Consider the following 6,138-nt stretch of genomic DNA (forward strand, 5'->3'; position numbering starts at 1 on the left):
CTGGGAGGCTGAGGTGGGTGGATCACAAGGTCAGGAGTTTGAGACCAGCCTGACCAACATGGGGAAATCCCGTCTCTACTAAAAATACAAAAATTAGCTGGGCGTGGTGGCATGCACCTGTAATTCCAGCTACTCAGGAGGCTGAGGCAGGAGAATCGCTTGAACCTGGGAGGTGGAGGTTGCAGTGAGCTAAGATCGTACCACTGCACTCCAGCCTGGGCGACAGAGTGAGACTCCATCTCAAAAAAAAAAAAGAATTGTAACACATACAACAAAAAAATTCTATAAAACAAAGATAACTTTAAAACCATTGCTCAATTTACTTTGTACCTTTTTTATATAAAATATTTTAAAACAGGACATATTGTCTGGATCATACATGAAAGTTCACATCCACATGTCTTTTCTATCAAATTCTCATCCTTTCTTCATTGTCAAAATCTTAATTTTCATTCGTAGCTGGATTGTTTTTCCTTGGCAATTCTTTCTGTTACCCCACTAAAATATTTCTCATGGAAGGAATTATGACCTTGGTATTGGCAGAAAATGATCACTTTGCAGATGTGAATACCGGTCGCAGTTCTCAAATTTCTTCACCATTTCCATTGTTATCAAGCACCTTGATGTGTGACTTGAAAGCTTCTGCTCGCAGTTGCTAATGAGTTTCAGGCAAGGATGCCAGGGCACCATCTCTCTTCAGTGTATTCTGGTATATACATTAGTAACCCATAGACTAGTCTTCCACCTACCACAAGGGTCTCAGCTGAGAAGTTTAACAAGTCAAAAAACATATCACTCAGATGATAACTCAAGGAAACAGGAATGTGGCTTTCTGGACATTTTTCTATCTCATTTGGTATTTCCTTCGGTGAAACTGTTCTTCTCATAGATTCTCTGATACCATATGGAGGATCAAAATACGGGCGCCTGTAGTCCCAGCTACTCGGGAGGCTGAGGCAGGAGAATGGCGTGAACCCAGGAGGCGGAGCTTGCAGTGAGCCAAGATCCCACCACTGCACTCCAACCTGGGCGAAAGAGTGAGACTCTGTCTCAAAAAAAAAAAAAAAAAAAGAAAAAAGAAAAAAAATATATATATATATATATATATATGCCCTTTCTCCAGGAAGGTTTATATGCATCTGGAACCAGAACTTCAAGGTCATACTTCTCTAAACCATATTGACAAAGATTGGCCCTAATGTTTTCATCTGGTCCTCTCCATATCTGTTTTTTCCTCCTGGCCATTCCCAAGCCATGAACTATGTTGTGGTCCATGTCTGTCCCATAAACATATATACCAAAATGGGCACATGCTATCAGGAGGCCACCTAGAAGAACTAGTTGTCAAGAGGAACAGAAAAGCTTTCCTTTGCTGTCTTAAACAGAAGCTTATCCATTCGGTTGGAGTGAGTTTCGAGAAGACCCAGTTTACAGTACACTGCTGTTTCAACAAACAGATCAAAGACAATATCATTTTCTTTCACTTTCCCGTGGTTAGCCATGATGAATGACAAACCAGCATCCATACTTGTATTTCCAACAAAGTGTCTCTTTTTAACACTGTATGACTCAATAAGCTCTCTCCGTCCATCTGCAATCCATCTGCCAAAATAATTATTATGTGGATTCTCAGGGATGCAGTTTGGGTCCAAACCATGATCCTCCAAAACAGAGAATGTATGTTGTGGTTTCTTTAAATTCACTTTTTCTTCAGATGGCAGACATTCAATTGCATCTATTTGCTTGATTTTTCCCTTCTTGTGTCAATGTCTTATTAAAAGTGTGAATCTTTATTTTATATGTAGAGTCTGACGAATGTAGAAATGGAACCATCTTGTCCACAGGGTAATTTTTAAGAGAACTGTACAGCTCCTCGGGAGATTGTGCATGATCCCATAGTTCACACATAGACTGTCCATTTCATGAAATCTCTTGCAATATCCTCAGAGGGAATGCCAAGAATTTAAAATGGTGACTTTCCATGTTTCTTGACTGCTGGCGAACTGACCTCCAAAAAACGAAAGCAAAGACTTTATTTCCTGAGGCATTTAAGCTTCAACATCAGACAATTACCATTCAGTGTTTGCCAGGTGGAACTCCAGGTGCTCCTTGACCATGAGCAGCAGATACCTGTTTAGGGTGCATGGCAGCACCATTGCAGCTGCCTACCGTGCACCTTCATGGCTTGCATGAGGTCCCACCTCTTTCTCCTTCCCAGAGCAGAGTCTCCACTGAGACCAGCCAGCTGATTTTCAACAAAGGCACCAAGAACATTCAATGGTGAAAGAACAGTCTTTTCAATGAATGCTGCTGGAAAAACTGGATACACATATACAGAAAAATGAAACTAGACTTTGATCGCTCACCATATAGAAAACATCAAATCAGAATGGATTAAAGACTTAAATGCAGGAATTGAAACCACAAAACTACTAGAAGAAAACATTGGGGGAACACTTCGGGAGGACTTCGCTCTGGGCAAAGGTTTTTTGGCACTGGCAACAAAAGCAAAAATAGATAAATGGGATTACCTCAAGCTAAAATGCTTCTACACGTAAAGGAAGCAGTCAACAGAGTGAAGAGACAATCTACAGAATGGGAGAAAATATTTGCAACTATTCATCTGATAAGGAATTAATAAACAGAATATATAAAAGCTGGGTTACAATGGCTCACACCTGTAATCTCAGTGCTTTGGGAGGCCAAGGGAGGATGGCCTGAGGCCAGGAGTTTGAGACCAGAATATATAAGGAATGCAAACAACCCAACAGCAAAACAATAACGACAACAAAGCCAAATCATCTAATTTTAAAAAGGGCAAATAACCTGAATAGACATTTTTCAAAAGAAGACATATGCATGGCCAATGAGCATATCAGAGAAATGCTTAACGTCACTAATCATCAGGGAAATGCAAATCAAAATGATAATGAGGTATCATCTCACCCCAATTAAAATGGCTATTACTAAAAAGACAAAATAAACAAATACTGGCAAGGAGGCAGAGAAAGAGAAACTCTATACACTGTTGGTGGGAAGGTAAATTAGTATAGCCATTATAGAAACACCATGGAGCTTCCTTAAAAAACTAAAAATAGAATTGCCATATGATCCAGAAGTCCCACTATTGGGTGGCTATCCAAAGGAAATGAAATCAGTTTGTTGATATATCTGTACACCCATGTTTATTGCAGCACTATTCACAATAGCCAAGACATGAACTCAAACTAAGTGTTCCTCAATAGAAAACGTGGTATATATGCACAATATTATTCAGCCATCAAAAATAATGAAATTTTGTCATTCACGGTAATGTGAATGAGTTTGGAGGACATGATGTTAAGTGAAGTAAGCCAGGCACAGAAAGATAAATACAGCATGTTCTTACTGCTATGTGTTAGATGAAAAAGTTGATCTCGTAGGAGTAGAGAGTAGAATAATGGTTACTAGAGTCAGGGAAGGGTAGGATGGGAGGACAGCCAGAGGTTGGTTAACAGATAGAAAAGTGTATCCAGATAGGAGGAATAAGTTCTAGTATTCGACAGCACTGTGGAGCGACTGCAATTAACAACTTATTGTATATTTCCAATTCGTCAGAAAGGCAGATTTTGCATGTTCCCAACACAAAGAAATGATAAATGTTTGAGGTGATGTATATGCTAATTATCCTTATTTGATGACTATGCGTCATATACGTGTATTGAAATATCACACTGTGCTGCATAAATATGCACAATTATGTGTCAATTAAAAATAATAATAAAAGCAAGAAAGAGAGCATGTTCTTTAAAAAAAAAAAAAAGACTTCCAGCCTTCCCACCCAGATGTTGTCTTTGGGGTTTTTATGGTGCAGGATTGGGAGACTCAGAACTGCACGGGTTGGGGAAGGGCAGAGAGCGTGGGGAGAGTGGACTCCACCTGGGGGAGGAGTTTCCTTTTTTGCAGGGACAGAATGACAGGTGACAAAAGCAGCATGTGGGAGACAAAAGGGATTTTAAAGAAGTGTGGCTAAAGACTGCATACTCCACAGAGTGAGAAAAACAAGCAAGGAACATGAGGGCTTTTTTTTCCAAGTCGGGTCTATCAAGGTGTAATTTACATGCAGTACAATTCACTTTTGGAGGTGTACGGTTCAGTGAATTTTCATGACTGCCTACAGCCATGTAACCACCGTCACAGTCAAGATACAGAACATTTCCATTACCTTGAAAATTCCCCCATGCCCTTTTACTTAGAAGGATGTTTGCTGTTTCCTGTAACAGTGTTGAAGAATCCATCCTTATCTGAGATCAAGTAACAGAGAGGAGAGAGAGCTGGATGTAGAGGTGCCCAGGGCACCCTCTCTCTACTCGAGCCAGTAAAAAACAAACCTGCAATATTCATCTTTATATACACTCACAGATGTAAATACAGAGAGATACAGACGAGCAAGCCACAAAGCCAATTACATACCAAAGTTATGCCATTAACCTACACAAAGATTTCATAGGTTGTAGTTCCTTCCAGTTCCTCTTCCAGCCCCTGCTCCTGGCAACCACTGATTTGCATTAAAGATAATTCAACCTATCTCAATTTAAATTCTGTCCCTACGGTTTTGTCCTTTTCCAGAATGTCACATACATGTAATCATACAAGGATTAGCCTTTTGTGTCTGGCTTCTTTCACTTGAGAGTCATCCGTGTTGCTGCATGCGTCCATCTTTGTTCCTGTTTATTGCTGAGTAATATACTAGGCACACCACAATTTGTTTATGCATTTACTAGTTGATGGATGCTGCGGTCGTTTTCAGTTTGGGGTTGTTTTGAATAGGGCTGCTATGAACATTCATGTAAAAGTCTTTGTGTGGACATACGTTTTCATTTTTCTTGCATAAATATCTGAGTGCAATTGTTGGGTCAGGTGATGTGTCTGTTTATGAGAAACTGACAAACTGGAATTACTTTGGTTGGTGAACTGTGTTTCTCTGACTATGACCCTATTGTGAAACTGAGCCATGTGGCTCACAGGTTTATAAGGGTTGCTTTGTATTCTTGTTGGACGAATTTCAGCTGCATATGTTGTCTCTCCTAAAGGTATTGCATTTTAAACAGAAGTCAACTATTCTGTTCAACAAACACTCCCCCAGACTTCAAGTCATAGAATTGGCTTCATTCTCCATGGGAGAGGTTTCCTGTGAGCTAGCAGGCAGGAGGTTCTTGTTGCCTTAGACAGGGTGCATTTGGAATGCCGTATGGGTACCAGTGAACCGTACGTGTGCCTGCAACTACAGGTAGATGAATCCCCTGAGTACTCCCACATCCAGGATTCTGCCAGGCAGAGGAAACGGCTCTGGAGAGAAGAGGTTGCCGGAGTCCTCTAACACTGCCCCTTGCCATTTTTGCTCAGGTCCCGCGTACTTTCTTTAGACTCCACTTTTTCTGTCACCAGTGCAAAGCAAGCATCTTTTAGAGACAAAGGAGCGTTGGATGAAAGGTCCCCAGGGAAATCTCTTTCCTGTCTCAGATGCTTCCTTTAAGACGAAGACAGAATCAGAGCAGAAGGGGCTATCCAGAGAACTCAGTTTTACTTCATGAATATCTTTTTCTTTTTCTTTTTTCTTTTTCGAGACGAAGTCTCACCCTGTTGCCCTGGCTGGAGTGCAGTGGCACAATCTCAGATCACTGCAACCTCCGTCTCCGGGGCTCAAGTGATTCTCATGCCTCAGCCTCCTGAGTAGCTGTGATTACAGTCACCCGCCAACACACCCGGCTAATTTTTGTATTTTTAGTAGAGATGGGATTTCACCGTATTGGTCAGGCTGTTCTCAAACTCCTGACCTCGGGTGATCCGCCTGCCTTGGTCTTTCAAAGTGCTGAGGTTACAGGCGTGAACCACCGTGCCCAGCTCATGAATGTGTTTGACTCCATCTGCTTCTCTATACCCCCACAGTGTAGGCCTCCCATTGATACAGGAACTAAAAAGAAATGATTTAGGCAGCTAGTGAGGGTAAGATAGTCCTCGGTAAGCCTTCCCTTTTAACAAAAAGCAGTCCCCAAATCATTTCTTTTCTAACAAAGAGCAGCCTGTAAAATTGAGCTGCAGACATAGATAAGCAAGCTGGAAGCTTGCACAGGTGAATGCTGGCAGCTGTGCCAATAG

The 6,138-nt window shown here is 41.3% G+C and overlaps 1 pseudogene; it reads right to left on the minus strand.

Annotated features, from left to right (window-relative positions):
• Nucleotides 1-318: 318 nt before the first annotated feature.
• LOC100609373 (tRNA (guanine(10)-N2)-methyltransferase homolog) lies at nucleotides 319-3,752 on the minus strand (annotated as a pseudogene).
• Between the last annotated feature and the right edge of the window lie 2,386 nt (nucleotides 3,753-6,138).

This window comes from Pan troglodytes, chromosome 23, assembly GCF_028858775.2.
Source record: "Pan troglodytes isolate AG18354 chromosome 23, NHGRI_mPanTro3-v2.0_pri, whole genome shotgun sequence".
Taxonomy (NCBI): domain Eukaryota; kingdom Metazoa; phylum Chordata; class Mammalia; order Primates; family Hominidae; genus Pan; species Pan troglodytes.